The sequence below is a fragment of the Mandrillus leucophaeus genome, unplaced genomic scaffold (genome assembly GCF_000951045.1).
Source record: "Mandrillus leucophaeus isolate KB7577 unplaced genomic scaffold, Mleu.le_1.0 Scaffold1009, whole genome shotgun sequence".
NCBI classification, from domain to species: Eukaryota; Metazoa; Chordata; class Mammalia; order Primates; family Cercopithecidae; genus Mandrillus; species Mandrillus leucophaeus.
The window spans coordinates 501,901-528,884 of NW_012098199.1; positions in this window are offsets into that span (position 1 = coordinate 501,901).

Here is a 26,984-nt window from a genome sequence, read left to right on the forward strand (position 1 = left end):
TTCTTTCTTTCTTTCTTTCTTTCTTTCTTTCTTTCTTTCTTTCTTTCTTTCTTTCTCTCTCTTTCTCTCTCTTTCTTTCTTCTTTCTTTTTTTTTCTTTCTTTCTTTCTCCTCTTTCCTTCCTTTTTAAATTTCAAATTTTATTTTAGATAAAGGGGTACATATGCAGGTTTGTTACGTGAGAATATTGAGTGCTTCTCAGGTTTGGGGTACAGATCCCATTATCTAGGTGGTGAACATAGTATCCACAGGTAGTTCTTCAACCCATGCGTAGTTCTCTCCCATTCCACTCGAGAAGTCCATAGAGTCTATTGTTCTCATGTTTATGTCAATATGTGCTCAGTGTTTAGCTTCCACTTACAAGTGAGAGCATGAGGCATTTAGTTTTCTGGTCCTGTGTTAGTTCACTCAGGATATTGGCCTCCACCTGCACCCATGCTGCTGTGGATAGGACAAGATTTCATTATTTTTTATGGGTATGTAATATTCCTTGGTGTATACGTACCACATGTTCTTTATCCAATCCACCACTGATGGCATTTGGGTTGATTCTACATTTTTGCATCATGGGTTTATTTATTTATTTATTTATTTATTTATATTTACTACTGCTGCAGCCAGCTCTGCAGCTCATGTTGTGAGCTCCTGTTGCATTTTGCCCTTGGGTTTTGCTGTTAAGGTAGCAGTAGAGATACTGAGAACAGCTCTTGTATTTCCTAAATTGGTTACTTTTATGCCCCATGAGGGACAACCTTTGACCTATGGTGTATAATTCTCTGTGTCCCTGAGAGTTAGTCCTGAGATGCATTTCATTTTACTCTTCAAGAGTTCCTGTTAGAATGAGCAAACAGTTATTTGTATGTATTGACTGTCCCTCCTTTTTTGATATCACACCTCTTACTCACTCCTGCTCTCTAGATCACATTATGCAATAAAGTCTTCGAATTTAAACCTTTTTCAAATTCTGCTTTCTAGGGAACTCTGGCTCCCACAGAGCCCAGGGCGTACTCAATGTGAGAATTTTTTGCCAAAGTGCTTTATTCTTTAGTTCATGAAAAACAGTGCTGTATTGTTTATTGGCTGGGTCCATTTGGCCCGTTGGCATTTAGGTGGCTCTGCTGCTACTTTCTCCACATATAAGTCTTGGAGTGATTATGTTCACTCTAATTTTTAAGGTGTTTATTGATGAATCTCTACCAATCACAGCCTCTTCCTCAACTTTCAGGCCATTGTCCTTTGCAGTAGTAGGATACCACGACTCATTGCATCTGTACCCTGCATGTGGAGAATTGAGCTTTCTCTGAGACCTGACCACTTTTTCTCCCTCAAGTCTTTGCAACATTCAAGGACAACTTAGAACAGTTGCTATGAGAATAGGCTTTAAAAATTTAAGAACTCTGCAATCTCTCGTGGTGTAATAAAAGTCAAATTTTCCAAGACTTATAGTTTTGGCTACTCTTCTTTCCTAAACAGCTTAAGCTTAAACAAAAGACAGGCTATTGCTCATTTTGTTGTTACATAAAGGTTTTGGGGAAAAATATTTATTTACTTTTGGTGAGGTGGGAAAAATATTGGCTAGAAAACTTTCAATATGATATTGTTCATATCTATTTCTTACTAAGTATATGTATTTAAGTTGGTCATGGGCCTTAATTTCCCCACATCTAATATGGAAATAATATCTACAATACAAGAATCATGTAGGAATAATAAGCAATAATATTTGTGATACAAACTTGTTCATAATTTTTAGAAATGTGAGATGTTTCCATTATAGTGGTTATTCAAGTTGACATAGTACTTACTATATCCAAAATAAAGTTTTAAATTAAGTAATACTGTTAAATTTAAATGCACCTGAATATAAAATAATTAAACAGAATATATCTATGAGTCACTAAAATGATCAGAAATGTACATCTTTTACTCACTGAGCAAGGGTCAAACTATATGAATATAGATGCTGGAGGGCTCCTCAAAATGTTAGGGTTGGGTTTTCTATGCCTTGTGAAGATCATTTAGGTATTACTATGCATTATGTTACACAAATTAGTGTATAGTTCTACATTGCTAAAATAAAATATATATGCATAATAATGATAAAATATTGTTCTCTGTAGTACAAAAATCATATTTTCACATCTGGTTAGACTTTATATGCATCCTTAGCTTTATCTATCTGCACAATGGAAGGAAAAACACGTATCTAAGAAGGATTGTGAATTATTCCTAAATGCTTTTTCATATTCTGAAATGTAATAGATGCTTAGAGAATGTTTACTGAATGAATTTCTAATAAAATGTTTCAAAGATGTAAAATTGTAAGAAAATATGTCCTTAATACATTGTCCATGATTAGACCTACTAAATAAGATTGTTAGATAAGTGGACTTGTAAAATAAATTTATGATCGTTAATACTGAGTGTCAACTTGACTGGATTGAAGGACGCAAAGTGCTGATCTTGGGCATGTCTGTGAGGGTGTTGGTGTTGCCAAAGGAGATTCCCATTTGAGTCAGTGGGCTGGGAAAGGCAGACCCACCCTTAAGTGGGTGGGAACCATCTAAGCAGCTGCCAGCGTGGCTAGAATATAAAGCAGGCAGAAAAACATGAAAAGACTAGACTGGCCCATCCTCCCATCCTACATCTTTCTCCCATGCTGGATGCTTCCTGCCGTTGAACATCAGACTCCAAGTTCTTCAGTTTTGGAACTTGGACGGGCTCTCCTTGCTCCTCAACTTGCAGATGACCTATTGCAGGACCTTGTGATCATGTGAGTTAATACTTAATAAACTCCTCTTTACTCCTCTTTTTATATATATAAAAAATACATATATTATGTATGTAAAGGCTGTATATATGTATGTAAATATATATGCATATATATGTAAAGCCTATATATATATATGCTTTACTAACTGCTTGTCTTGAATTGTTTTGTGCAGCTATCAGAGTATCTGAGATTCAGTAATTTATAATGAGCTCACATTTTTGGAGGACAGGAAATTCAAGATCAAGGAGCTGGCATGTGGTGATGACCTTCTAGCTGTGTCATCATGTGGTAAAAGGGAGAAGGTCAAAGAGAACAAGTATATATACACACACACACACACACACATATATTATATACATACATATATGTATATATTATGATAGTGTGTATATATATACACACACCCATATATATACACACACTATTAGTTCTGTTCCTCTAGAGAACCCTGACTAATACAAAAATTCAAAAATCACAATTTTTTAATTCCTTATTTATTTCTGTGATATAGCACATTTTTGTTATATTTGTTATATTTGATCAGTCCATAGTATATAGGAACAATATCAATAAAAGAGATCCATCTCATTTCAGTACAACTCATTGCTGAGCAGCCTCACTACTTGTATGTATGTTTTCATTCTCATTTCCTTAATAGCTTTAAAGGCATTCCAGATTTTCATGGATGAGAAATGGAGTAGACTACACTTTTGAACTCTATGAAAGTGTCTAGAGTTGGAGATGATTTGTAGATTGCAGGCACAAAGCTTGAAAGGCAACATTTTGCACCAATTAGGAAAGTAAAATATGCCTGGCTTTTTATCATCTGCATAATTAAATTTGGTTCTTGTTTACCATGTTCAAACCACTATAGAGATAAAAGAACCATTATTTTAGAACATGTGGTACTATTATTTGAATGCATCATTCTACATGACCTAAGTAGGAGATTGTATTTTTGCTTTTATGGAATGCATAAGAAAAGGCAAAAACTTTCATTAAGCCCAGGGGAAATGCACATTGCCTTGGCACTATGAGAGCAAAGAGAGATTTTTCTTCCTCACAAATGTATGTATTGAATCTGGTTTGTTTGGAATTAAAACTGTCAAAAATGATCTTATAAAAGAAGGTTGCATTGTTTCAAACATTAATGTATTTACAATTTTTGTTATTATGTGACAGTTTTTAAAAAGTTTTTACTTTAAAATTTTATCAGACTTACAGAAAAGATTCAAGAATAATAGAGTTAAGGCTCATAGATCTTTTTTTTCAAATTTACAAGTCGTTATTTTGCCACATTTGCACTTTCATCATCGATCCTGTACACACATGCATTTGCATACAATATTATTGTTTTTTTTTTATGAACAACCTAAGAATGTACTTCCATAGTCAAGGGTTTAGCAAAAGCCTTTCTCCTTTATGCATGGGAGTTTGCTCTGTGCATAACTCTATGCCATTATTCCTTTGATTAACCTGATAAATACTGGAATGTCAAAGATGTTGCTGGCTGCTTGTCCTGGATTGTTTTGTGCAGCTATCAGAGCATCTGAGACTCAGTAATTTATAATGAGCTCACATTTTTGGAGGCCAGGAAATTCAAGATCAAGGAGCTGGCATCTAGTGATGGCCTTCTAGCTGTGTCATCATGTGGTAAAAGGGAGAAGGTCAGAGAGCAAGTGGGGTTCAATTTTGCCCTTTCATAATGGCATGAATCCCATCGTTGAGAACAGAGCTCGCAGGGCTTCGGCGCCTTTAAAGGTCTCACATCTTAACACTGCCTCAGGGGCAACCAAATTTTAACACTTTTGGAGGGAGCAAAAATTCAAACCATAGCATTGCTTAAGGTAAAAATGACCTTTAATTAATAAACTGCATGAGTAGTTGATAGAAAACTATACAGGGATCTTCTCTGACTATACTAACTCCCATAACTGGCATGTGCTTTGCAGAAACCCTAAAATAATGGCTTATATAAATATTATAAAATATATTGAGCCTGTGGGGTCAGATATTTTAAAGCTGTATCAGCTCCTGTAGCCTCCTGATCTTTATCATGCCTTTGAAATATTGCACTGCAATAAGGACTTCTGGAGAAGAGCAATACCTGACACTCATTCTAGCAAGCTGTGGTTCCTGCCCCGTTACTTCTGATTGGAGTGGTACCCATGAGAATCTTGTCACTCAAGTCATTCAAACGAATCTTGTCACTTGAATGTCTAGCTGAATCTAAGAAGATCTTCAGGTGGGGTTGCAGTTGCACATGCCATCACCTCAATCGTTAATTTTTTTAGTGTCTATTTCCTGAAAACAAGGTTATTCTCTTACTTAGCTGCAATAAATTAAAATTAAATTAAATTTTGAAATTAAACTAAATTTTAAATTTTAAACTTAATGCAATAATGTATACTGTTTTATTTTGTTTTGTTTTTAAATGGAGTCTCGCTCTATTACCCAGGCTGGAGCGCAATGGCACAATTTCGGCTCACTGCAACCTCTGCCTCATAAGTTCAAGTGATTCTCCTGCCTCAGCCTCCTGAGTAACTGGGATTACAGGTGTGTGCCACCAGGCCTGGCTAATTTTTTTATTTTTAGTAGAGACGAGGTTTCACCATGTTTGTCAGGCTCAAACTCCTGACCTCATGATCCACCCGCTTTAGCCTCCCAAAGTGCTGGGACTACAGACGTGAGCCACCGTGCCTGGCCACTGCATTTTCATTAGCCATTCATCTGTTGATGAACATTTAGTGTGATTTCATTATCTAAGCTATTGTGAATAGTGCTGCAATAAACATGGCAGTGCTAGTATCTCTTTGATATATTGATTTTCTTCCCTTTGATTTATACCCAGTGCTGGAATTGCTAGAAGGTAGTCTTATTTTTAGTTTTTTTAAGAAACTTCCACACTGTTTTCCACAATGGCTGTACATAGTATATGAACACAATGTAATACCATCCAGGCTTAACAAAAGAATAGAAACCTGTCATTTGCAGCAACATAAATGGAACTGGAGGTAATTATGTCATGTGAAATAAGCTAGGCACAGAAAGACAACACATGTTCTCACGAATATATAGGAGCTAAAAAAGTTGATCTCATGGAGACAGAGAATGGAATTATAATTACCAGAGGCTGGGAAGAATGAAGAGAAGCTGGTTAATGGTACAAACATAGAAGCAATAGAAAGTCCTAGTGTTCTAGAGCACAATAGGCTGACTATGGCTAACAATAATTTTTATATATTTCAAAACAGCTTTAAGAGAAGAACTGAAATGTTTCCAAGATAAAGTAATGATAAATGTTGGAGATGATGAAGATGATATTCATTAGTACAGTCTTCCAACTTTTTCATGCTCTTTCAAGATTCTCTTTTGTGGTGTATTAAAAATGGCAACGAATTCTGTGTGAATCTTGAGTTGACCTCACGAGTTGCTCAAATAAAGTAAATGTGAACTAAATCATTACTATGTGACTTCCGAACCTAAGGTTTATGAGGCCTTGTGACTTTCATTTTTGCCTCCTTGGAGCCCTTTGACTGTCAAGTAAAAAAGTTTAGGCTAACCTCCCAGTGGATGAGACACTATGTAGAGAGAGAGGCCCAACTGACCACCCATACCAACTGCCAACAAATGATTGGCTCCCTCTTGGGCTGGCCAACCTCTGTTGAGCCACTAGCTTACTCTCACAGCGTGAAAGAGTTCAGGTGAGACCAATTGAAGAGCTGCTCAGCTACCTTAGCCTAAATTATTTATCCACAAAATGGTGAGCTAATAAATTAATGTTTTTTGAAGCCTCTATGTTTTGGGGCAGTTTTTTAATATAGCAATTTATGACTGATAGACCACAGCTGTTTTGGACCCCTTGAATTTCCAAATAAATTTAACTTCATTGTGCTATTTTGCACTAAACAACCAAATAAAAACTCATTAGATTTTGCTTGAAACTGCATTAAATCCTGACAATCCAATATTAGGATAGTTGAAAATTTTACAATTTTGAGTTAACTCAATATCTGTTTCCCAGTATTTCATTAAATGCTTTAGTGTTCACAGGTAAACAAAAGATGGTATATATGGTTACATAACTTTGAAAAACACTGGATGTTATATATAAAATAAAATATTATAGGTACAGTAATATATTACAGATCTTGAAAGTTGTCACAGGAATAAGAAAAACTGCTTCACTTAGCTTAATGGGACACTTCTGAAGTTGGACATTGAAAATGAAAAAAAAAATAAAAAATGTATCCAGAGAGAGGAAGTGGAAAGTTTGAAACAGTTTATAAAGTGTTACTAAAATAGTAACTCATGTTTCCACAATAAATGTACAAAATAAAAAAGGTGCATATTTTAGAAATACACAAAAGTGCCTACATGTGATGTGGTTTGACTGTGTCCCCATCCAAATCTCAGCTTGAATTTTATCTCCCAGAATTTCCAGGTGTTGTGGGAGGGACCCAGGGGAGATAATTGAATCTTGGAGGCCAGCGTTTCCCACCCATTATCCTGACAGTGAATAAGCCTCACAAGATCTGATGGGTTTATCAGGGGTTTCCGCTTTTGCTTCTTCCTCATTTTTCTCTTGCCACTGCCATGTAAGAAGTGCCTTTCGCCTCCCACCATGATTCTGAGGCCTCCTCAACCATGTGGAAATGTAAGTCCAATTAAATCTCCTTTTCTTCCCAGTCTCGGGTATGTCTTTATCAGCAGCATAAAAATGGCCTAATACAATATTTGCTATGGCTAACTTAACAATTAAAAAAAAAAAAAAATCAAAATGTGATGTCAGATAGAACAATAGAAGGGAGAAAATACACACACACACACACACACACACACACACACACACACACGTAAATTCCGAATCTAAAATTTTAAAAAATAGTTTAAAAAAGGAAGCAAGCAAATGCCAGGAATCCAGGGGTTTAACTCTGTAAAGACATAGGGAGACCCAGGGAAGGCTATTGCCTATACCGGTGTTGTCTCTCTTCTGTTGTCTACTATAATCCCAGAACTTAGGGAGGTTGAGGCGGGCGGATCACGAGGTTGGGAGATCGTGACCATCCTGGCTAACACGGTGAAACCCATCCCTACTAAAAATACCAAAGGGCGTGGTGGCGGGCGCCTGTAGTCCCAGCTACTCAGGAGGCTGAGGCAGGAGAATGGCATGAATCCGGGAGGTGGAGCTTGCAGTGAGCCAAGATGGCGCCACCGCACTCCAGCCTGGGCAACAGAGGGAGACTCCATCTCAAAAATAAATAAATAAATATATAAAATAAAATGGTAATAAATAAATAAATAAATCTGAGTAACATTTATGAGATAAACTATGTAATGAAACTTTCGTGACAAAACCTTTAATTGTTCTGATAAAAGAGTAAGAACCTCTGGAGTAGTAATTCACAAACTCATATTATTATGCATATAGAAAAAAATAATATTTGTATGGCACACTGAGGCAAGCAAATGGGGATAATGTGGGCTGATAGTGACTGTACTTGGATATTTGTTCACCTCAGGACCTTCCCAGCTTCCCAGGGGTAATATGTCTTCCAGTCACACTAGTTTATAAACTGTTATTTTCTCTTCATTAGGAGGAAATGACATTCATTGCCCATAGCCTACAATTAATAAGGTGACTTACAGTTTCAGGATGATTTTTCTAACAGGATTTTAACATATTATTGTCTAACAATATTTTCACAAAGTTGCTGTTCGGAAGCTTTTTCAGAGGAAAAACCCTCTCTGCATCATTGTAGTACATAGATCCTATCAGATCACCTTGAATGTTATACACATTCAATGATTACATAATGAGTGAATTATTGATTAACTCTCTCTCTCTTATAATTCTGTGAATAAATATGACAGAATAGTGAAAATATTATGCCAAATAATATCAAAGTTCTCATATACATTCTTTTCTCATTTCCATCAAAAACTAAAAGAAAAATTCCGCTACACATCTTAGTTCAAATATAATGATATCTGTCACTTTATCTTGGACTTTTCAGCTAGCATACCCCATATGGTGATAGGATATATGCATCTATAATCATCTTTGAAATTATTTTCACAGCTCCTTGTATGGTGCCTGCATGTAATAAGTACTCAGTACGTCTTTGTTGACATATTAAATCAAATCTAATCTTAATTGTTAGTGTCTAATAAGACTGAGGGTTCATGATCTTTCCAATATGAGCCTACAGGGGTCTTATTAGTATTCGGATCATCAGTCAACAGCTTGAGTCAATTAAAGTGTATCTTTCACAATCTGTAAAGAGATTAAAATTCACACACTACTTTAGAAACCCATTAATAATTCAAAAATATGTTTGAAATTTCTTATCCTCTGACACCAGCTCATGGTGAATATCAATTTAATTACATTCAGAAAACTTACCTTAAGCACATACTACATGCAAAGCCCTCAGTTCTATACTATGGAGACTATCAAAGTAAAAATGACATGGCACTTATTATAACTCTGATTTAGTATTTGATAATTATAACTCTAATTTAGTATTTGATAATTTACCAAATACTTAGGAATGATCCATCTGTATTATTCCATTAAATAATCATATTCATTTATTTATTCAATCATCCATTAGGCAAACATTTACTGAGTACCAACCATGTATTGGGCATTATTATCAGTTCTTGGGTTAAAAGAGGAAACAAAACAGTCCAAGTCCTTGCTGTCATGGAAGGTATACATTTGTGAGGAAGATAATAAATAAATAAAATGGAAAATATTAAATATATCTATGTGGTCAGCTGTAACTGCTAAATTATGTTGTAGTAATCAACAATTCTGAAATCACTGTGCCTTCTATTGACCAGGGCAAGCTATGTCTGTGTTCTAGCTCTCATTCTGCTCTATGTATTTTATTCATTATGTAATCTAAGCAAAGGAAGCAATTCTAATCTGGGACAAAGCATTCTCATGGAAGACTCAAAAGTGCAAGAAACTTTTAATTGAAGTCTCTTGAACAAAACCATATAATGGCTATTAAATGCTCTGTTCTAATTGGAATACAGCTACTTTTATTCTTACCTTATCGATCAAGCAATTCAGGTGGCCAAATGTGATTTCAATGGTGCAGGCAAGTATATTCTTTCCAAAAGGAGAGATGTGTAATACCCTTACATGAAATGGAAGTAAATATTTGGGGGAAGTAATTTATCTCCTCCTTTGTGTATAAGTGGAAATGGCACCAGAATAAGAGAAGGATTTTATTGTTATATAAGTAGATAAGAAAAGCATCAGCAACACATGAAGAAAAACATGAAACAAGTTTGGGATTGAGCCATTCCAATACCCAAATTAAAAGCATCACAGGCAGATGATTACCAGGGAGCCAAAGTGGCTGGGGAATGAATGGGAGAGAAGGATAGTATGTTATGAGGTCAGAGAGGTGGGAAGGTGGTTGGTTTGAGTAAATACTGTAAAAAGATAACTGGAGACTAAAGAGGAGAAAGCGTGGAACCACAGAGACAAATTAAGATGCTCTTTAAACTATTTGATTTAGAAGCGTAGGCTAGTCTGTACAGAGGAAGATTATGAGAAGTCATAGGTTTCTGAATATATTTTGAAAGTAGAGCCATCAGATTTTGTGGATGGATGGTTTCTATAGTGGGAAAGAAAGGGGAGAAAGGTTGACTTCAAGATTTGTGGTCTAAGCATTTGGAATGATGGAGTTGCCACGTTTATTTAGATGAGGAAACATGCAAGAGGAACACATTCAATGAGAATGTTAGGAGCTCTGCTTTAGACTTAGCTTTGAATATCTATCATAATTTTAATCATATAAAGGAGTCGGACATTTAGGGAATATTTTGAGTGTTGCACTGCAAGCACAAAGGGGTAACTTAAACCCACTATTCTGGATAAGGTCACAAAAGGATTTGAGTGTCAACAAAGAGACCTGAGGATAGAATCCTAGTACAGTCCAATATTAGAGTCTTATATCAGTTTCAGTGAATGAAATAAGGTAATTAATTTCTAATTGTACAGATAAGGTAACTGGGTATTAGTATTATAATAGAAAACTTAAGCAACATTTTCCATGTTAATAAGACTGATCATAAGAACATGCTGTAATCTAGTAGACAGACCAAGAATAAATGTAGGATGTCAAACGGATTTGGAAGGACAAAAATCAGTTCTATTTGTACATAAAAGCATAGATACGTCACGGGTGATCAGATAGAGAAACAAAGAAAAAGTGCATACATGATGTGAATAATAGCAGAGAGCAGATACAGTAAAATATTTCCTTTAGGCATACAGAAAGCAAATAAAATTCTGGAAATTTCTGAAGTCAAGAAAATAAACAATATTACGTAGGTATACTATGAAAAGAAGGAAATAATGTTAAACAGAGATGAATGCAAGATTCTTATATTTATGTACTAGCTAGAAGAAGAAAAAGGAGAAAAGAAAAATTAAATGGATGAGGAAAACCAAGTCAGTGAAATATATGGCAGTTAAGTGTTGTTAGTGGGAAAGGGGAGATGGTTAAAAAAATCAAAACTAATAAAAATGTTAGGCTTAGTATACAGTTGCGTTACAATTATAATACATATGTTCAGGAAGGTAGAGGAAGCATTTAAAATGTTTCAGTAGCAACATAGGATAAGTGGAAAATATCCAAATAAAACTTATAAAAAATAATATGTCTAAGATTTTTCAAAAATCTCTTGTATGAGATTAACAACAGAGTAGAAAATACAGAGGAAAAGACTGTGACTTTGAATATATAATAATAGGAATTATCCAATGAAACATGTGCTATTCATCATATATAAATATTTTTGGTAACATTTATTTAATTGTTTGGCCAATTTTTTTAAACTGGCTTGTCCTCTTATTCGTTAGCTGTAAGTCTTCCTTACATTTTATGAACACAAGTTCTTTATCAGATCTATGATTTGCAAATGTGTTTACTCAGGCTATGACCTGTCATAAAATTTTCAAAGTTGTGTTATTGGAAAAATAAATATATTAATTTCGATGAAGTCTAATTTATAATTTTTTCTTTTACTGATTAATCTTTTATTATTTTAGGGTTATATATATGTGTGAATATATATGTCTTTCTTTGCCTAATCCAAAACAGCTAAAGTTTTCTCCTATATTTTCTTCTAGATAATTTATGGTTTTAGTGCTTACACTTAAGACTAGGCTCAATTTTTTTTGCGAATGCCATTGACAAGCACAATTTCTTAAAGTGAATTCCTCTTCTTCATTAATTTCCTTGACCCACGCACAAAAATCAACCGACAATAAACATGAAAGTATATTTTTGGACTTTGCATCCAGATATATTCATCTATTAATTGATATGTCTGTTCCTATAAAAATACCACACTATCTTAATACTATAGTTTTATATAGTTTTGAAATTGAGAAATGTAAATTATCAACCTTTGCTCTTTGTTTTCAAAATTGTTTTGATTAAACTCCTTCCTTTTTGCTTCTATATACAAGATTGGCTTGTAGATCTCTATAAGTAAAACCATGGGAATGTGATTAGGATCGTGTTGAATCTGTATATAAATTACATGCAAAAGACTGTCTAAAATTAAAAAAAGATTCGCTCTAACAAGTGTTAATAGACATAAAGATCTACTGAAGATTTCATTGCTGGTACACAAGTAAAATGATACACACAATTTGAAAAATAGTTTGGCAGTTTCTGGAAAAGTTAAACATACGTTTACTGAATTATCAGCATTTTACTAATATATTAACAGAAAATAGTCTAAATTTCCATTAACAGGTAAATTGATGAAAATATTTTTGGTATATTCATATAATGGTATACTACTCAGTAATAGAAAGAAGTAGACTACTGACACAGCAACATGGATGAATCTCAAAATAATTATGCTGAGTCAAAAAAATCAGTCAAAAATATATATACTTTGTAAGTATCTGAAATTAAAATCTAGAAAAGAATAACAAATCTATAACAGAGAGCAAATCAGTGTTTGCCTTGGGTCTGGATAAGGGTACAGGGAGTAGAAAAAAGGAGGGATTAATAAGGAAACTTAGAGACTTTAGGAGGAGGATGAATATGTGTATTATCTTTATTGTGGTAGTATGGTATACATTTGCTAAATTGTATTAAATTGTAATTCACATGCAATTTTATGTTAACTGTACATTTTTAAAGAATTAAAATTATTTTTCATAGGAATACAAAATAGTTTATATTTTTCTCATAGACTTAAATATTTTGTATTAAGTTATATTGTTTAAAATGCTAACATTTTCACTGAAACAGTTTATTCAAATCTATATTCCACAGGGCTTCTTTAGCTCTCACTATCAATATGTATTTGATAGTTAACTAGCAATCTATCCATGTTGAGTCTCTGGTTACAATAGTATCTGTAGGAAACATTTATTTTCATATTCAAAAGGCCATTCATCAACTTAAATTGGCTGTTCTCACTCTGTCTTCATATCCCAGTTGTAATAATGAATCTTTGCTTGTTTTTAGATCTATAATCTACCTTAATATTTCTTCTGTTGTTACTCCTATGTCTTTTTATTTTCCTAAATTTGGGCCATTGTTTTGATATTTTGCCCTGTGCTTCTCTCATTGAAGATTATTCACTTACCTTTTGCTTGTGTCCTCAAGGTTTAGAAACAAGTGTCTGACCTCAGAGCCTATGGTAATCTTGCTGCTTATTGAGTATTTCATTCTTGATCCGAATCTTCCTGTTGCGGGACCCTATTAGCTATACTCAAGTATTTTTCATGTCTGGTTCTTCCTTATGCACATTGTCTTTCTGGGCTTACATCTGTTTTCTGACACACCCTTTCTGGATATCACTTTATGTTTGACTTTTAGTCACTAAAAGTTGATGCAGGTTCTCAATAACTTACGCTGCTCACAGGAGTTGTGGAATTTTTGGTCTAAGACATTTCTCAGTGGGCCAGTTTTATTGCTGTTTGTCATTTCATGCTGCAAGAGATAACATGTGCCTAATAACAAACTTACTGCAGAAGAGACTTCATAAAAAGGCAAAGATGTTATTTATTGTTAGCTTTGTATACATATGTAACAAACCTGCACATTATGCACATGTACCCTACAACTTAAAGTATAATAATAATAAATAAATAAATAAAAGAAATTAATATGCAGAAACCCTGCCCAAATGGAGACTAACATTAACAATCATTTAGTCACTCAGGCAGTTGGCTCTATCTTCTAAGACAAACCAATATAATTTTTTCAAGAAAAACTATGATAGCTTTCTTAACCTTGCCATTTATCAAAACCAAACTCTCTCTTCTCTTGGGTTTTAGACATTTGTGCATTACACTTATTGTGTATTTCCCAGTAAATGTAACTCAAATATCAAAAAAAAAAAAAAAAAAGATTCCCTTTCTGAAGTTTGAGAAAAAATATGACAATAAATATTACCAAAATATGACAATTAGATCACTGTTTGGAAAGTTTTACTTGTATTTAATGAAGGAAAAATATAAATGCCCATTTTTACAAATACACAGAGCAACTTTAAGAACTCATCCTTCGTTTCTTCAAATTTAAATTAAGGCAATGATGCCCTACAAAAATTGATAGAATATAAATCCCCTGTGGAAACAGTGTGACCAGAGGCAGGCTTTTAGTCTGAATTTCCTTTAAGCATTAGTTTCTTATACTTGGAATAATGGAGGGTGATTTACAAATTAATTATGTAGGTTTCTTGTTTAAACATGAGTGTTTAAAAAATTCCAAATGACATTTGCAGAGTCAGCACAAGTTTAGATAAATACTGTAGTGTGTTATAGATCTGAATAACCGATTTATTTAAACCTGCGAAGAAAAGTGAGCTAGGTATAGGAAAAGACCATACACAAATTATCTCTTGATTGCAAATGCCCTTGGTGATTTGTAATTGTGAAATTTTAAAATCGTCATAGAAATGCAAAATGGGTACAGATTGTATTAAGGTTATACAATCAATAAATAGTACTTGTTAAATTTTACTCCTGAGCATGTTATCTTACAGATCTTTGCACTGTAAAAGGAAAGAAAGGGTTTGTCTTTTAAAATATCTGTTAATTAATCTTTTAGATAATGTATGTTAATACCATGTGATCCATCTAAATGAAGACTACTATAAATAACATTCAGAGGCCATGTTAAGTTCATGTTAAATGTATACAATTTTATGTAAATTTCATGATAACTATATTTTAATATGCATTATCTCTTCAAGAAGCAAGCATTTAAATTGATTCAAAGATTTTTTAAACTGCATTTTTAGAAAAAAAATGTAACTTCAAAAATTTGGGGATCAGGTTTGAAGTAATACTCAAATTATATGCATATAAATCAGCATATTGGAAAGCAACCTCATAATATTTATAGGGAATTCAAGTGCCCCCAAATTTTTCTTCTTTTAATCTCTCTTAATTGAAAAGCTAATGTGTGATTAGAGTTGTCCACCAGAATAAATCAATTTTCTCACCATGAAAGTATCATAGTGAGCATATTCACATATCTCACCCTTGAAGGCATAAGATAAAGCCTTCTTTCTGAGAAATTATACATGGAGAGTTAAGTTTTCATTTGATACTCAATTTTTCTGAAATTCTAAAGTTATTAAGGCAACCTGAGTTTGTATGCAACAAAAAAAATTGGTGGCCTTATCGGTCAGTTAGCTTCAGAAACATAATTGGTAGATTGTTATTTGTTGAACTAAATTAAACTATAAGAAATTGATCAGTAGTGTTAATGGTTCCTGGTAGTCAAAGGGATGTGAACTGAGAAGAGGAAATAATGGTCCCTTTTAAGAGAAACATTTTACAAAGTGGTAGAGACAGACACCAAGAAGCAAGGTTTAGAAGTACGTGGATAATGAGTACATTCAGTCAATAAGTCTCAATGATTCATTTATGATAGCTAAACTTTATAAACTCTTGAACTTCAAAATGGTTTGATAGATAAATAAGACAAGATACAAAAAGAGAAAATTATCAATAAAGTCAAAAGAAATAAAATGCAGTACTTGAAAAAGTGAGGAAAAATTACTTACTGTAAGAATAAAAATTCAATAAAATTTGGAGGTGGATAGAAAGTAACAGATAATTTACATGTTCTCTGATCATTTCAATGTAATAAGAGGATTGCCATCTGTATAGAGCAAATGGTTGATCTGGGAAGTGGAAAATTAAATAAGTTCTAGAAAATTTAATGGATCATCATTAGAAATCAATATAAAATTGACTGAGTTGTACATTAAGCATGGCTGATTTTGGTTTTACTTCAACACATTCAGTGTTGATGTTTTTAGTCCTTGACTCTCACTTGTATCCTACTTACAGTTGAACCATATGATGATGTTTCAACCAATGACAGGACTGCTTGTGTGATGATAGTCCCATTGGATCGTAATACTGTATTTTAACTGTACCTTTTTATGTATAGATATGTTTAGATACACCAAGAGTTGCCATTGTCTTGCATTTGCCTACAATATTTAGTTTAGTAACATGATGTATAGGTTTGTAACCTAGAAGAAACAGGCTATACTACATAGCCCAGGTGTTTAGTGAGCTAAAACATCTAGGTTTATGTAAATATGCTTTTTAATGTTTGCACAATGATAAAATCACTAAACGACACATTTAACAGAATAAGTATCCATCTTTAAGGATGTGGGACTATACTTAGTTACTCATTAACAAATTTTGATCATAATTAGTCTCAATATCAACATATTTAACTTACATTTACTGAGTTTTCTCAGGTGACTCACGCTGTGCTTTGAGAAATATAAAGACTTGAAGACTTGAATACTGAACATTATGTTAGAAACATGAAACACTATCTTCGTTCAACCTTTAGTGTATCATAAGGACTGATTAATGGAGCAGTACTTCACGTCTTGTTATTTAAAGGGTACAGGTAACAGTTTGATGTAGTCATTGAATAAGATAAGACTAAGGTCATCCAGGTTGGCTTTTGAAGAAAAATACATCCAATTTTCCTAATGAAAAGACATGGACTCTGAAAAGTTCTTTTATGACTGAATGCTGCGTTAGTGTAGTGTTAAGAGAAAGGTTATAAAGTCAAGAAAAGCGACTTTCTAAAGCACACAATTTTTGTATGGAGACATTGTATTAGTGCAGCAACACTAATACATTGGAATGAGATTTGAAAGTACTTATAAAATGGGAGCGTGATCTAAGCAGAAAAGTAGTGAGGGTTAATGAGATTTGCAGTATAGTACTCTACAGCACAAACTAAAATCCTACAAAGCAGAAGATCTAGCAGTGGCACTTAGACAATCCCAAAGTATGAGAGCTACATGCCTAGAAGACAGCTGCATCAGAATTAGTAATTTGCTTCATCAGTCTCAAACAGAGAGGTAGCCAATGAGCTGTTGGTTTCATAGGGTATAAAAGTACTGAGAGATAACATGACCAGAGTATTTATAACAGTTCTTTGCCATATGTTCAGAATTCGTATCCAAAATTACATTTTTGAAAGTTCAACTAAGAAAATTTGTAGTGCTTACTCACATTCTCCACTCAATAGGCTATTTACCTGCTTTAATTTGGAGCAGGCAAACAGTGAATTGAAGCAGTGAAATGTACTTATTGTGTAATGCTATCATGAGATGATTTATGTTCTTTGGGGGTTTGGCTAGTGTTTTAAGTTAAACCTTTTTTCTGATGGCTCCTACTACATGTTCTTCGAAGACACTCCATGATGGGTCACGTCTCACCAGCAGTATTTTTTTTTTTTAAACACCCAATCACATAACAATTGTTTCCTCTAGGAATGAGCTTCTTTTGGAGCTCCTTGAACTGTAGTTCAAAATACTAGTCAAAATCCAAAACAACCTCTTGCCAGCTGTGTCTTGAATAGTCTACACGTGATCCACAGGAAACATATATGTCCTTTTTTTATCTGCCCCTTAATCCCCCCAAAAGTTGGAAGTATATACCGTCACCAATTCAAGAACAGCTTTATCATTACGGCACTGGCCATCTACAGTTCCCAATCCTTCTGATTCCCCAAACAAAAATCAGTAGCTTCAAAATATAAATCAAATATTCTAGGGGTTGCATTGGTGCATCTTTTCCAGGCTTGACCTAAAAGTAAAAGTACATTCAATCATTTTTCCATAGGGAAGGAGGGAAAGGAGATTCAGAGACTGTCAAAGCTTCCTTCCCCTAAAAATTCTCCTTCTAAAACAAACAAACAAAAACTCCTTCTAACTTATGTGTAGACTGTATATTAGATCATAATACTGTGTTAGATAATGACACGATAATATTGTGTCAATCAAAATAAAAAATTCAAAACAAGGAAACAAAGAGCGTTGCAACAGCAAATAAGTATTTAATTAATTGTCAATTTCTTGTTAAACTTTATTCATTACACTTTCCTATAACTGGAAAAAAGGTACTTGGCACTTGAAAATATTTGCCATGTGTTTTCTTGGACCTCATCCAACATTATTTTAATTTCAATATCACGTAAAACACAGCGCAGCTAGCTGGTATATTTGAAAAATATTTGTTTTCATACAAATTATTTATGATGTTAAAGTATACAGGGGTTGATAAAGTAGCTATGATTTTGTTAAATAATGATTTTAAAAATGAGTCACAGGAAATAAATATTGCTTAAATACATTTTATGAAATAGCACACTGAGATTTTAAAATTTAGGATTAATTAGGAAAAATTCACTCAAACCTTTTCATTTCTTGAACAGCATGTCTGAATTTAATTATTCTAAAATTTTCTTTCAGTCATTTTGTTCACTGTATTTTATTGGATAATTTGCATAAGTATCTTGACATTTATAACTCTTTCCCCTGTCATTTTCATCCTGCTATTTAGACCATCCAGTGTATTTTTTTCTTAGTTACAGATATTGTAACTTTTTGACCTAAAATATACATTTAATTCATTTTTGTACTTACTGGTTCACTTAAAACATGTTTTTCAGATATTGTAATTATTACCTGAGCTTCAATACACTCTAAGTTATTCAGCCAACTGCAAGCTGAGTTGACAGTTCATTTCTATAAAATATAGTTATCGTAGAAGATTTATTATCCTTATGCTTACACAATGATTATGTAGGTAATAGTCTGACAATAAAAAGCAGTATGGTCTGCTGAAGTTTAGAAATGCTGTTTACTTCTTGATATAATCTGTCATTATCTAGATAGTTACTATGGTTTCTGAAGCTTCTGCACAAAATAATAATAAATTTTAAATCGTCCAAACCCTCACCAATTATATCACTTATATCGCTGCCAAATTAATCCTCTTCTCAACATCACAAAAATAAATATTCTATATTAAATTATAGGACACTTTATTGAGAGCAAGGAGAAAGTAAATTTAGGTGATTTCTTCAGAAACTAGTATCTTTCAACTTGAGGCAATAATATTCTATGATAAGCAACTCTATCCAGTGAGTCACAATATCTCTGTACTATTTAAATACTGAGCAACTACTTTTAGCAGATATGCAGCAAAGTTAAAGATGGCAACCTGGTTATAAGAGTTGAGTATAGTAAATTAGTAGAATGTAACAAAATTTTATCTTAAATCTATCCATATGTTAAAGCTATCCCTATAATCTTATACAACCCAGGAGAGTTCGGATATCTAGAGGTAGGTGTCAGGCTTACTAAATATCACAAAAAACACACTCTGCATAGGACAAAGTCCAGTTTTGAAAACAATGTGAGAGAAGAGGAGCATAGATCCAAACAATAAAGCTGATTTTAGCCATCAACTTCAAGTTGTGGGGGGCAGGGGCCAGTGAACCCTGACCATATTGTCAACAGGAAACCAAAAAGATAATAGTCACTTCAACACTAAAGCCATAAAACATGTGGAATAAGTCAAGGTTAAGCTGAAGACAATATTGGCAAACATTTCACTATAATTGTTGGTTCAGTGTTTTCTTAAATTAAGTTTTCTAGAGTGATTAAATTCACTACTCCTCTAAATAGCAAGTTTTAATTTTTGTTTGTGACTTAAAAAGACCATCTAATATACAATACTTTATTTCTTAAAAAGTAAAATTATAAAATGATTTTGACAGTAATGGAAATGATGATACACACATATGGTGGAGAAATAACCCTTTATTAAATTATAATTATTTAAAAACATAAGTATAAAAAATCATAGTTATTAATTCTGAAACCTGTGTTTCTAAAAATTGGTAATCAGTTTTTAAAAACAAAGTTCTCTAGATTTACAGCCTAACAAGTAATTTAAACTCTAACGACATTGCCATTGTAAAAATTATAATGTGTTTTTCAGTATGTTGTACATGTACATTTTTAAGTACATAATACATTCTCTCTTTTAAGAGAAATCTTAAATTGTATTTAAGACTTCAATAATATCATTGAAAATATTCAAACAAGCAATTAGGAAATGGGGTAGATTTTTTACTAGATAAAATATATAGAACTAGAGAGTTAGTCATTGAGGTTTTGCTTACTATAAGCCTAGGCCTTTCTTTCTTGCTCCTAGTGATTTTAGAACTGATTAAACAATGCTTAACGTAAAAACCCAGACAACACTTGAGTGTTACTTCCACTTTTTAAAAAATAAACCTCATTTTCAGTGTTCGAAAAAAGGAATATTTTCTAGTCACACTTACACTTTTTTGGTATAATTCAATGTAATTAATCAGCATCTTAATTTGATAATCTCTGTAGTTTAATATTGATATGTAGTTTTATAGTTTTTAATTGGTATTCAATAAATCATTCTGGCATTTAGTTGTATATATATATTTACATATATCTAAATTTCTCTTTGAGGATGATTAAAAGCTTATAATAACAAGTTGAAATCAATGATTGCCTTTTTTTAATTTCTATAATTGTGGGTTTTATTTCCTAGCAGTTTTGATTTCCAAAATGTAATACTTACATATTATAAAGCAATGCTATATTATTGAAGATTAGGAAGAGATGATGACAATTTTAATGGTGATATGTTCTAAATCACAGTGTGCACATGTATCCTGATATTCATAGATTCTCTAGAAATAATTTCCTCAATTAAGAAAAAAAAAAAAGCTAGGCAGGGTGGCTCATGCCTGTAAGCCCAGCACTTTGGGAGACTGAGGTGGGAAGATTGCTTGAGGCCAGGAGTTTAAAACTCCTGTTGGCACAATCCTGTAGCCTCAGTTACTTGGGAGGCTGACGCAGGTGGATTGCTTGAGCCCTGGAGTTTGAGATTGCAGGGAAGTACAACCATGCCACTATAGTCCACACTCCAACCAGTCCAACAGAATAGGACCTTGTCTTAAAAAAAAAAAATCCGGTTGTCTTCAAGAGAGTTTTTTTCCTAGTTTATGTACTTGCCAAGACTTGACTTATTATTGTCAAATAACTGATGAAAAATGAAAGAGGAAATGTTATGTTGAAAGCTGTTACATATCATGTAATTTTGTTGTGATTTCTCCTAAGAAATACTTTAATCTAGGTTTTAACATTGTCTTCAAGAAAGCATTTGTTAAAAACTTAACTGGGCAAAGTTTAGATAAAGACAATTCTGAAAAACTAAGCTGTGTAGAATAGTATCCATCCTTGGTTTTATTAGGTGGAACTATTTGAAATTTACATATTTTAATAAAATAACTGATTTATTCTCTTTAAGAAAGCATTTGTTAAAAACTTAACTGGGCAAAGTTTAGATAAAGACAATTCTGAAAAACTAAGCTGTGTAGAATAGTATCCATCCTTGGTTTTATTAGGTGGAACTATTTGAAATTTACATATTTTAATAAAATAACTGATCTATTCTCTTTAAAAATATCAATGTTATAATATAAAAATATATAATATAAAAATATTAATGTTATAAATGACAGAGAAAGGCAGAAAATTGTCCCAGATTAAGAGATGAAAGAGACACAACAATTAAACACAATGCATGCTCTTGAACTGAAATGGATTAAACGATTGCATCAGTATTAAGTTTTCTGAATTGGATTATACAAGTGTCTGAATCTGTGGTTATAAAAGGAAATATCCTTATTAGATAATGTACATCAAAGTGTCAAGGTGTAAAAGAAGATGATAAATGTAATAAACTCTGAAGTGCTTCAGAACAAAATCTATAATGTATATATTTAAAGTGAAAGAAAATTAAAGCAAATGTGGCAAGATATTTAAAAACTGTGAATCTCGGTAAAGGTAATGCAAGAGTTCTTGGTATACTCTTGAAACTTTTTATAGTTTAGAATTATTCAAAATAAAAGTTGAAAAACAGTTGAGTGCCAGCAGTTTTGGATGGCCCAACATGATTATCATTTAAGACTGAATTATACATGTAACACTTTGAATTATGTATGAGATGCTTTCTTTCTAGTCTGCTTTTATAGACTTGAGAGCATCATTTCATACAGAAGCTCATCACACTACCATTAGGCAGAACCATGGATACTCTACAGCCTTAAAGTCATAAGGAATCCTTTTTTTAAATTTTTCTTACATAAAATACTGCCTGGGCAGAGGTCTACAATATCTTTTTATTCCAAGCACATGATTTTATTTTAGTAAGATTAAAATGTTACTATCTAATTATATCAGAGTTTCTAACTTATAATTAATATGTAGCTTGAAGTATTTGTGACATAAGGCCAACATCTCCTCCACTTCTCCACCAAATAACAAAAATCAAGCATGTAATAATCTCACTTATAATAGTAAACTGAATGTCTCTTGTCATGATCTCACAAGAAACCATATCACATATCTGGGAAAACTCATGAACCATATGTTATTACTCCCAAAGAAGCACAGTGTTCCATTAAATTTGAAAGGCAGCGTGAAGCACCTTGCAGATTATATTCAGGCCAGACATATATGTCAAAATGAATCCAGATCCATTATCCTTTTACAATGTATGATGCCAAATAAATTGATGTAATCTGACATTGGTAGCACCGAAGTTTATCTCCATTCAGTCCAGAAATCTCTCTAGCACTCTTATCCCCCAAATAATTGCTCTCTTCACAATTCAAATATATAGGAATACAACATTTTCTATTACTGAGTAATCAGAAGGAAGACAGACATGAAAGAATCTAGTCATGGCTTTTAAAACTAATGGCTCCATCACACACAAAGAAAACTGTCAGAAATAAAATGAGGCATAGGAGTATATGTGTAGAGTCAGAGTTTTACAACTGCACTTGACACTTGTATTAAACATTAGCTTCAGTAAGAATTATTTCACAAGAAGAAATAACAGCTTCACAAATAAATAAAAGTACAAATTTTATGCCATTGTGCCTTGATTCTTTACTAACCACGAAAGTGAAATTGAAAGTGGAATTTTTTATGTGCTGCTTTACCTGGGAAACCCTCTCCATTCTTTCTGAAATCTGTACTTTTGGGGGATAGTATTATTCTTTAACTGAAACCCACTCCATATAATCAGATATATTACACCCAAGTGTTCACTTTATTTGAAACATACACATGGGTTCTCAGCAATAGATCAGTGTTTAGTTATGAAGATGAAATTTTTGCTGACATGATATTTCTGTAGGATAAAACAAATGAGTCAGGAAGGACTATATTCTAAATCTGATTTTCTAACTAAAAGTACAACTGCAAAACCTTGCTTCAGAATGTCACAGGGAATTTTTTATAGTAAGTAGTTAGTTTTACTAGAACGTGTTCATTCATAAAAAGAAACTCAACTGAAATATTAACTAAATTTTCAAATAAGATTAATGCACAAATTTGGGATAGTTGGGCTTACAAACATAGAATAATACAAACAGACCCTATTCTACTCTGCTTCTTGCATGTAAGCTTCTCAACCTGTTTTATTCCTCTTTGCAGGGATATCGAATGTGGAGGTTTCATTTTAGAATATCCGAAATTTGACCACAATCGGAAATGGTGAGTCAGATCATGTAAAAAGCAAGAGACATTCATGATAATCAATAAGATTTTTTCTAACTCAAAGTGTGCATGGTTCTATGCTTTTTGATAAAGTTAGCAATGGTGTTTGTATATCGAATAGTTTTGTAGTGGGATTTATAAAAATCCTTTCTGTTATACAATTGAGGACAAATTAGAGTTTAAGAAATAATCTTTGGTAAATTGAGAGGAAGCATTAAGAAAATAAATTATTTTATTATTAACAATGAAGATCCAAACATTTCATTTGGAAATCATAAAATACTTTGTTGTTATTGTTGCTTAATCTTTGGATATATATTACTGAGTATACTTCCATTCGTTATCTATGGTGTCAGGGCGTCTGTACAAAAAAAGATTCACCTTGACCAAATAGAGTTCTGGCCTTTTCCCTTGGCTTTTGGCAGGTTATCTTAAAGCCCTTGGAATGTCCTGCCTGCTAAGAGTGGCCAATAGTGTAGTTTCTGGTGGGGGATCTTGGACCACTCAGTGTCATCTTAACTTCTGCACAAGTTGGAGACTAGATTCAGCCACACAGGCAGTCAAAATGCAGTACAAACTCTGGATACCAAAGCTCAGAGGAGCATCTCTGGTTGGCAATATTCCATGCATATTGTTACTCATGGTTGCAGGGAGAAAACGTGTTGTCTATACAACTCTACTGAGAGAAAACAACTGGAAACCTTGTTCTTAGTGTCACCCTGCCCGATGTATCTCTCCTTCTGCCAATTTTAATTTGTATCCTTTCACCATAATAAGTTATAACAGTGAATAAAACAGCTTTTCTGAGTTCTGCGATTCCTAGTAAATTATCAAACTGAGGGGTGGTCTTGGAAACCCCCAAATTTGCACTTGGGGTTTGAGGATGATCTTGGGATTTCCAAACTTCACATCAGAGGTCACTTTCCCTTTTAACTGCGTGAAATCATGAACAAAAGTCATCTGTTAGGAAGAATCACTTATTTCCTGTTTTGGGGAGGTGAGTGGGGGAAAAGAAGAAATTGCTTAATCCTATCAATCTGAATTTTCTAATTTGTGTAATGAGAATAAAAATGTCTCCCACACAAAATATCTGTGATAATTAAGTGCGTTTTTTATGGGGTCTCAGTCTATTGCCCAGGCTGGAGGGCAGTGGCACAATCTTGGCTCACTGCAACCTCTGCCTCCCAGCTTCAAGCGATTCTCCTGTCTCAGCCTCCTGAGTAGCTGGGATTACAGGTGAGGGCTACCACACCCAGCTAATTTTTTATATTTTTAGTAGAGCATGAGTTTCACCATATTGGCCAGGCTGGTCTCGAACTCCTAACCTCAAGTGATCTGCCTACCTTGGCCTCTCAAAATACTGGAATTACAGTCATGAGCCACTGCGCCTAGCCAAGCTTTTAAATATATGTTAATTTTCTGTAAAATAAGCCTGGCCTGTGGTGTGGTGTGAACTCTGTAAATGTTAGAATTATGTTATATAATCATAATTTACTTCAAGACCATTTGTAAGAAGGCAGTAATATGTTAGAAAACAAAAACAAAAAAATTAATAGAAACTCAGTTTTTATGGAGGTATAGGTTTTACCATATTAATCCTCTTGCAATATGTAAATAGTATATGACACATGAACAAATAAATTCAGAGCAACACATTTTGTTAGATATTTTCCTCCAAGTTATTTATCATGTAATTATTTTATTTTAGAATATGATTTAGAAGAGAAAATCATATAAAAATAATTCATATTTTAATGTATACAATTTTATATAATATAACCTCTTAGTTTTATGATTATAATTCAAAATTTTCATATATCTGTAATAACATTGAAGCACATTTAAGATTCAAATCACATATACTATACCATAATAATTCATTCAGCTTTATAATCTATTCACTTTGATTTGTACTCTAAAAATTATTTTTCTCCTATTCTTATTTGGTCCATTAATTTAACCTAAATAATTGTTTGTCATTGCTGCTGAAAATCAATATGTGTATGTGTATGTACACTAAATTACATAAAAATATAACAAAAACACTTCGTTATGAGTATTTTGTTTTTGTAATTTGTGATGAGCTTTAAGTGTCTGCATAAAGCATTCTGTTGATTTTTTTTTTTCTCAGAGTTTATATAACTCTGTGCAGTTCTGAGACCTGCCATCATTGTGCTGGGAGTTATTTACAGATGATCTATTTCTTCTGTTGGGAATACAGAACACAAGTTTTCCTTATTGTTCTGGACATCTCACCCACTAAACCATACGTTTTCTCTTAGGACAGAAGTAAATAGCACAATTTGTTCTCAAAGATGACTAGCTGTTTTTGAAATGTGAGGAAGCTAACGGTAAATGTGCAGAATGTTAGATATAAATAAGAAAAATGAAGCAGCAGAAATAAATCTTTTATGATTTCTTCTCTCATTCATTTATATGGAGGCTATTTTTTGCCACAGCTACAGGTGACAAAAAAACAAAAAAATTACTAGTTTAAAATATTCCTGAAAAAATAGTATTAATTTCATCAGCATCCTGAAAATGCACCTATGGTAAACTTTGTAAAAAGTGCACACTAAAGATTGATTTATAATTAATCTTTGCTTGATTTACTGTATTTACAATCCTGGGAATATTATTTTATTATTGATACATTTAATTTTTATGATCTTTTTTAAACATGTATTATTTTATGCCTATCTTTTTGTAATAAATATTATATAATTCAGACATTAAAAATGAAGGAAAGAAGTATTGAGATTTTCAAAAATGTTATAATAATTTTCTGCAACTGAATATAACCAACTATAAGGTGGAATTTTATTACCTATTTGATGGACAACAAATAGTTTATTGGCACTTGTTCAAGAAATAGTTTCTTCTCACCCAAAATAATTAGAACAAGATAAGTTGTCCTTCTGCATGCTGAATGATCAAACATAAAGTGGAAAAAATAGAAGAGTAGCTTTAGAATAAGTCAGGGAATTTAACCAAGCTAAGAGAAAATGGCAAATTATATTTTCCAAAGATGGTCACATCCATACATATTCCACCCTAACATGCTCTGGAAATATGAAACTGAATACCCCTGTGCTTGAATATGGACCTAATAGTGATTCTAATAAATGGAATGCAGCAGAAGCAACACTTTATGATGTCTGCGTTTAGGTCATAAAAGATAATACAACTTACATATGGTTATCTCACCCTAGGTTATGCTCATGTGAGGATCACAATCACTATGCTCTAGAGAAAGAATG